The sequence below is a fragment of the Scyliorhinus torazame genome, chromosome 7 (genome assembly GCF_047496885.1).
Source record: "Scyliorhinus torazame isolate Kashiwa2021f chromosome 7, sScyTor2.1, whole genome shotgun sequence".
Classification (NCBI taxonomy): Eukaryota; Metazoa; Chordata; class Chondrichthyes; order Carcharhiniformes; family Scyliorhinidae; genus Scyliorhinus; species Scyliorhinus torazame.
In genome coordinates this window covers 53,493,082-53,501,271 of record NC_092713.1, presented here as the reverse complement: position 1 = coordinate 53,501,271, position 8,190 = coordinate 53,493,082, and the positions used below count along the sequence as shown (strand labels likewise).

The 8,190-nt window shown below is 51.7% G+C and overlaps 1 long non-coding RNA gene across 1 annotated transcript in view; it reads left to right on the top strand.

Moving 5' to 3' along the window:
- The first annotated feature begins 1,157 nt into the window (after positions 1–1,157).
- The window catches only part of LOC140426218 (uncharacterized), a 209,642-nt gene continuing 202,609 nt past the window's right edge, over positions 1,158–8,190 (top strand). The window contains exon 1 of the long non-coding RNA XR_011948155.1: positions 1,158–1,704. This is a non-coding gene — a long non-coding RNA (uncharacterized lncRNA). The remainder of the gene's footprint in view (positions 1,705–8,190) is intronic.

Here is an 8,190-nt window from a genome sequence, read left to right as displayed (position 1 = left end):
AATATTGATTTCCTCTACTTGGGCGCTCATAACGGGAATGTCCTGGTCCAGGGCAGCTTGGGCCGCCCTGTCTACTGCCTCATTTCCTCCTTGTTGGGGTGTGTCTATCTTCTGGTGGGCTTTAATCTTTATTACTGCAACCTGCCTTGGTAACCTCGCGGTTTCTAATAAGGCTTCTATACGCTGTTGATGTTTTATCCGATCCCCCCCAGAGGTAACGAATCCCCTTCTGTCCCACGCCGTCATGTAATCATGCATGACCCCGAAGACGTACCTACTATCCGTATATATATTCACCGTTTTGCCTACGGCTAAAGTTAGAGCCTTGGTTAAAGCTACCAACTCAGCCACCTGTGCTGACAGTGAGCCTTCCAAACTTCCTGAGAGTGCGGTCCTCAATTCTTCATCTACGACCGCCCACTGAGTTTGTGGTGCCCCGTTGATATCCTTTCTCGATCCATCTACATATAAGGTGAGATCTGGGGTCTCTAGAGGGTCTTCTTCTACCAGCGTTTCACCCTCTTCCTCATCTACTTCAGAGCATATATGAAGTTCTCCTGGTGAGATGATCTCTTCTGCGGGGTTTCCCCCGGTGTCTCTTATGATCACCACCGACCTGTCTTTAGGGATTAAAACTGTTCCCCATCATGCTCGGCATAGGTTTGAGACTGATCTGAGCTGGCTGTTGTTTAACATTTCTATGATTGTATGTTTGGTGTGTTTGACGATATCCCCGGTCATTACCGTTGGTTCGCTAACCCTGACTGCCCAGGCTGCGCAATCTAAGGCTGCTGTGCAACGGGATAACCCAGCTGCTATGGGTGACTGTTTTGTTGAATAGTATGCTACCGGCCTTCGCCTGTCCCCGTGGGCTTGAGTTACCACCGCTGCATAAAACCCACCTTTCCGCAATTATAAGAGTTTCCTGTGATTCCCTTGCTTGGTTGGTCAACTCGTGCTGCCGCTATCGTTTCTCGTTTTACTTGGAGTCCCAATTTAGCCTGCCTCTTGTCCATCCGGGTGTCTGGCATCCACCTGACTTGCCCATTGGACCGCGGTGTCGTAAGTGGGTGCGGCTACCACGCCCATTCTTAGAATGCCCTGGTGTGTGGGCGGGAGTCATCTTTAACCATCTGAATAAAGGGGGCATCGTCCCGTTGGGGATTCGCTTGTCTTGATGATTCGCAATATGCGTCAAATAACCGTTCCCCGTAACTGCTACTAGGTTCCCCTTTCCTGCCTTGTAGCCTGAATCCTTCCCTAATTTGTGGTGGGGTCCCCCACGCCGGTACAGACGGCCACTTTAAACAGACTTTAGGCTTGCCTGTTGGGCGGCCCTTGTCGCGTTCGCTGCAACTGCGCTTGCCCAATCCCCGTCTCAGAAAATGGATGCTTGGGTCTCCACTTTTCCGCTGGACATTTGGCCCTTCTAATTGGTGTAAATCTCGTGGGTGTAAATCATGAACCTCACACATCTCTACATTCCTCCAAAAATCTGTATTTTTACTACGGGGGTTAATGGTGCCTAAATCTTTCAAAATAGCCTGTTTCCCTAGTGGTGTGAAGGCTTTATATCTATCATGTGCGACATTCGCATAACATTGGACGGGGCCGCATTTCATTTCTGTCATTTCTCCTTCGTCCTCCACGTGTAGGGGGCGGAGGCATAAGGGGTGGATTTTCTCGGCGGGAGTCGTTTAAAAGGTCAGTACTTTGTCTTGTTGCCTGAGCATAATTTATACTTGTTGTTAACTGGTGAACTAAGATGACCCCCGCCTGCCTTCCGGGTGCGGCGATGACCAGCTAAGTTGCACGTTTCGGCAGCTCCCGTTGGAACGGACTTTTGGGCTCTTGATAGGAGCCCCAACGGCAATTTTTAACGGCCAAAATCATTGTGCGGTGAAATAGAAGGGAATCCCCCCCCCCCGGATATATATGGAAAAAGGAGAGGATAGCGGCCGGATTGCAGTGGATCCTTTGGAGCAGCGGCAAGGAAGGGAAGCTCGAAGCAAGATGGCGTCGGAAGGTGGCCGTTTGGTATGGGGCCCGGAGCAACAAGAGTTCCTGCGGCGCTGTGTGGAAGAGCTGAAGAAGGAGGTGTTGGCCCCGATGCTACAGGCGATTGAAGGGCTAAAGGAGGCGCAGAGGACCCAGGAGCTGGAGCTTCGGGTCGTGAAGGCAAAGGCTGCTGAAAATGAAGATGAAATACAGGGCCTGGTGGTAAAGACAGAGACGCATGAGGCACAGCACAAAAGGTGTCTGGAGAGGTTGGAAGCCCTGGAGAATAATTCGAGGAGGAAGAATTTAAGAGTCCTGGGTCTTCCCGAAGGCGCAGAGGGGGCGGACGTCGGGGCATCTGTGAGCACGATGCTTCACTCGCTAATGGGATCGGAGGCCCCGAAGGGCCCTTTGGAGGTGGAGGGAGCTTATCGAGTTCTGGCGCGAAGACCAAAGGCTGGAGAAATACCTCGAGCCATCGTGGTGAGGTTTCACCACTACAACGACAGAGAGATGGTCCTCAGATGGACGAAGAAAACTCGGAACTGTAGGTGGGAGGACGCGGTGATCCGCGTATACCAGGATTGGAGTGCGGAGGTGGCGAGAAGGAGGACAAGTTTCAATCGGGTTAAGGGGGTGCTTCACAAAAAGGTTAAATTTGGAATGTTGCAACTGGCGAGACTGTGGGTCACACACCATGGGAAGCACCACTACTTTGAGACGGCAGAAGAGGCGTGGCATTCATTGTGGACGAGAAGCTGGAATAGTCTGGCGAGAGAAAGAGCTTCTGGGATAAAGTGGTGGGGTGACTATGTGGGGCGAGGAAGGGGAAGGGGGGGGATGATTTTTCAATTTATTAATTTTTCAATTCTGTAACTTTTCTCTCTTCCCCTCGTTGGGGGGGGGGGGGGGGAGGAGGAGGAACTGTGGGCGCCGGTGGGAAGGAAAGGGGAAGGAGAAGGGAACTGCGCCATTAGGGGTGGGGGAAACGCGGGCTTTGCTCCCGCGCTATGGTAATTATGGCGGGAACAGGGGCGCAGGAAGGAGGGGGCCTCGCACAGTGAGGGGCCGAGGGCAAACGGGGAAGCCGAGGTCAGCCAGAGTTCGCTGACTTCTGGGAGCAACATGGGGGGTGTAACTACGCTAGAGGGGGATCTAGCGGAGGGGGGGGGTGGGGAGTTAACTGGGTTGCTGCTGCTAAGGGGAAGGGGGAGCTGTTATGGGGCGGGGTGGTTGAGACGGGAGGGCACTGTCGGTGGGATATACGGGTACGTGGGAAGCGGGTGAGGAGCTGGGTTAAAAAAGGGGATAGCTAGTCGACAAGGGGGGGGGGCGGGGATAAAGAGCCCCCCAACCCGGCTGATCACGGGAATGGGCCGATTAAAAGGGCACGGGTACTCGCACACCTAAAGAAATTAAAGGCAGATGTGGCTATGTTGCAGGAGACGCACCTGAAACTGACAGACCAGGTCAGACTACGTAAAGGATGGGTGGGGCAGGTGTTTCATTCGGGTTTAGATGCGAAGCATAGTGGGGTGGCTATTTTAGTGGGGAAACGGGTACTGTTTGAGGCAAAGACCATAGTGGCGGACAGTGGGGGTAGATACGTGATGGTGAGTGGCAGATTGCAAGGGGAGGCGGTGGTTCTGGTGAACGTATACGCCCCGAACTGGGACGATGCAAACTTCATGAGGCGTATCCCGGACCTGGAGGCGGGAAAGTTGGTAATGGGGGGAGACTTTAATACGGTGCTTGATCCAGGGCTGGACCGGTCGTGGTCCAGGACCGGGAGGAGGCCGGCAGCGGCCAAGGTGCTTAAGGACTTCATGGAGCAGATGGGAGGAGTAGACCCCTGGAGATTTATTAGGCCTAGGAGTAAGGCGTTCTCATTTTTCTCCCATGTTCACAAGATATATTCACGGATAGACTTTTTTATCCTGGGAAGGGCACTGATTCCGAAGGTGACAGGGATGGAGTATACGGCCATAGCCATCTCGGACCACGCTCCACATTGGGTAGATCTGGAGGTAGGAGAGGAAAAAGAACAGCACCCACTCTGGAGAATTGATATGGGCTTATTGGCGGATGAAGGGGTATGTCTAAGGGTGAGGGGGTGTATCGAAAGGTACTTGGAGCTTAATGACAACGGAGAGGTTCAGGTGGGAGTGGTCTGGGAGGCGTTGAAGGCGGTGGTCAGAGGGGAACTGATATCCATAAGGGCACATAAAGGAAAGCAAGAGAGTAAAGAAAGGGAGCGATCGTTGAGAGAACTTCTGAGGGTGGACAGGCAATATGCAGAGGCACCGGAGGAGGGACTGTACAGGGAAAGACAAAGGTTACATGTGGAATTTGACCTGCTGACCACGGGTAAGGCAGAGGCACAGTGGAGGAGGGCACAGGGTGTACAGTATGAGTATGGAGAGAAGGCGAGTCGGCTACTGGCCCAACAATTGAGGAAGAGGGGAGCGGCGAGGGAGATAGGTAGGGTGAGAGATGAGGAGGGAGAGATGGAACGGGGAGTGGAGAGAGTGAACTGGGTGTTCAAGGCATTTTATGAGAGGTTGAATAAGGCTCAGCCCCCGGAAGGGAAGGAGGGAATGATGCATTTCCTGGATCAGCTGGAATTCCCGAAGGTGGAGGAGCAGGAGAGGGCGGGACTGGGAGCACAGATTGAGGTGGAGGTGGTAAAGGGGATTGGGAGCATGCAGGCGGGGAAGGCCCCGGGACCGGATGGGTTCCCGGTGGAATTTTATAGGAAATATATGGCCCTATTGGCCCCGCTTTTGACGAGAACCTTTAATGAGGCCAGGGAAAGGGGGAAGTTGCCCCCGACTATGTCGGAGGCGACGATATCGTTACTTTTGAAGAAGGAAAAAGACCCGCTGCAGTGTGGGTCCTACAGGCCCATTTCCCTTTTGAAAGTAGATGCTAAGCTCCTGGCCAAGGTGATGGCGACGAGGATAGAGGATTGTGTCCAGGGGGTGGTCCACGAGGATCAAACTGGGTTCGTTAAGGGGAGACAGCTGAACACAAATATACGGAGGCTGCTAGGGGTGATGATGATCCCACCAGAGGGGGAGGCGGAGATAGTGGTGGCGATGGACGCCGAGAAAGCATTCGACAGAGTGGAGTGGGACTACCTGTGGGAAGTGTTGAGGAGATTTGGTTTTGGAGAAGGGTTTATTGGATGGGTACAGCTGCTATATAGGGCCCCGGTGGCAAGTGTGATCACGAATAGGCAGAGGTCTGACTACTTCCGTCTTTATAGAGGGACGAGGCAGGGGTGTCCCCAGTCTCCGTTACTGTTTGCATTGGCAATTGAGCCCCTGGCCATAGCACTGAGGGGCTCCAGGGAGTACTCAGGGGAGGAGAAGAACACCGGGTATCATTGTATGCAGATGATTTATTGCTGTATGTTGCGGACCCAGTGGAGGGGATGCCTGAGATAATGCAGACACTCAGGGAGTTTGGGGAATTCTCGGGGTACAAATTGAATATGGGGAAGAGTGAGTTGTTTGTGGTGCATCCGGGGGAGCAGAGCAGGGGAATAGATGATTTACCGCTGAGGAAGGTAACAAGAGATTTCCGGTACTTAGGGATTCAGATAGCCAGGAGTTGGGGAACCTTACATAGGCTTAATCTGACAAGATTGGTGGAACAGATGGAGGAGGATTTTAAGAGATGGGACATGGTGCCCGTCACTGGTGGGTAGGGTGCAGGCGGTCAAAATGGTAGTCCGCCCGAGATTCCTTTTTGCGTTTCAGTGCCTCCCGGTGATGGTCACGAAGGCTTTTTTCAAGAAAATCGAGAAAAGTGTCATGAGTTTTGTGTGGGCTGGGAAGATCCCGAGAGTGAGGAGGGGATTTTTGCAGCGTAGCAGGGATAGGGGGGGGGGGGACTGGCACTACCGAGCTTAGGTGAGTACTACTGGGCCGCCAATATTTCAATGGTGTGTAAGTGGATGGGAGAAGGGGAGAGAGCGGTGTGGAAGAGATTGGAGATGGCGTCCTGCAAAGGAACCAGCCTACACGCACTGGCGACAGCGCCGTTGCCGTTCTCCCCGAAGAAATACACCACAAGTCCAGTGGTGGTGGCAACACTGAAAATATGGGGGCAGTGGAGATGGCATAGGGGAATGACGGGAGCCTTGGTGCGGTCCCCGATAAGAAATAATCATAGGTTTGTCCCGGGGAGATTAGATGGGGGATTTAGAGCATGGCAGAGAGCTGGGATTGTGCAACTGAGGGATCTGTTCTTAGACGGGACGTTTGCGAGTCTGGGAGCGTTGACGGAAAAATATGGGTTGCCCCAAGGGAATGCATTTCGGTACATGCAACTGAGGGCTTTTGCGAGGCAACAGGTGAGGGAATTCCCGCAGCTCCCAACGCAGGAGATTCAGGATAGAGTGATTTTGGGGGCCTGGGTGGGGAATGGTAGGGTGTCGGATATATACAGGGAAATGAGACGAGGGGGAGATCATGGTGGATGAGCTGAAGGGAAAATGGGAAAAAGAGCTGGGGGAAGAGATTGAAGAGGGGCTGTTGGCAGGTGCCCTACGTAGGGTAAACTCTTTGTCCTCGCGCGCCAGGCTTAGCCTGATACAATTCAAGGTTTTGAACAGGGCGCATATGACCGGAGCAAGGCTCAGTAAATTTTTGGGGGTAGAGGATAGGTGTGGGAGATGCTTGAGAGGCCCAGCAAACCACACCCACATGTTTTGGTCATGCCCGGCACTGCAGGGGTTCTGGGTGGGGGTGGCAAATGTGCTTTCGAAGGTGGTGGGTGTCCGGGTCGAGCCAGGCTGGGGGTTGGCTATATTTGGGGTTGCAGAAGAGCCGGGAGTGCAGGAGGCGAGAGAGGCTGATGTTTTGGCCTTTGCGTCCCTAGTAGCCCGGCGACGTATATTGCTTATGTGGAAGGAAGCCAAACCCCCGGGCCTGGATAAATGACATGGCAGGGTTTATAAAACTAGAACGGATAAAGTTTGCACTAAGGGGGTTCGGCTCAAGGGTTCACCAGGCGGTGGCAACCGTTCATTAACTACCTCGCAGAACGATTAAGGAAATGGGAAGGTAACAGCAGCAACCCAGGGGGGAGGGGCTCAGGCTCGGGTGGGTCCTCAGGGGTGTTTTTGTATAGATATTTGTACTTGGTTATGTATATTGGATTGTTTGATTTTATTATTTGGGAGTTATTTTTGTTATGGCAGTTGCCATTTAGTAATTTGAATAAAATATATAAAAAAAAAAAGAAGATTTTTGGTCGTGTCTCGCTTTAGTTTATCACACCATTTTCTTTGTGCTACGGGGGGCTGCGTCAGGATCCCACCCATCTTTGATCATTCTGTACTAATTCCTTTCGTTCTTGTCCGAACACCAGACTCCAGGGTCGTGAAGGACGTCAGAAAAGTGGCTTTTTGCCTCTTTTCCATGATTTGTTAATCATGTCGTCTCCCACCCGTGTCTCCTGTTCCCTTAGGCCACTGTGCTCAGAGGCTTTACCAATTGTCCACTCACTTGGAGTGGTGATCCTTGTGTTATGTACTCTGGGATAATACAGGCTGCAACTCGATGCAGCTTTGACCAAAAGATACTCCAAACTTTAAAGTAAGTTCAATGTTATTTATTGAACCATTAGCACAGTTCTCTAGGAGTTCGACTCTCCTGCTAATCGTGCTGTAATAACTCAGTCTAACTAACCAGTCTGCTCTAAGCCACGTGGTGGGTGTGATGCTTCTGATCTGCTCCTGTCCTACTCTCTAAGTATCGCCTGTGAAAAGAGACAGAGCATGCATGTCCTGTCCTTATATCTGGGTTGTGTAATGCCCCCTTGTGGTAGTGTCACCTCTGGGTGTCTTGACTGCCCATTGGTCGTGTCCTAGTCTATGTATCCATTAGCTGTATGTCATTATGTCTCTGGTGCTCCCTCTAGTGGTTACTTAGTTGTAGTGTATTTACATTAACCCCTTGTGTATTTAGTGATGCATATCACCACATCCCCCTTTTTTCGTGTTACATATTTTCTGTAGTGTTAAGAAAAATTGAACAAACAGGTAAATAAGTGATGACATGTACAAGTTATGATGATTGTGATGACTATACAAGACCAAAGAATAGTTATGAGTCCAAAGTTCATGAATTTACATGGTTGAGTAGCTTTCTTGTGCTGTTATGGAAGTGTCGATGTTGATTG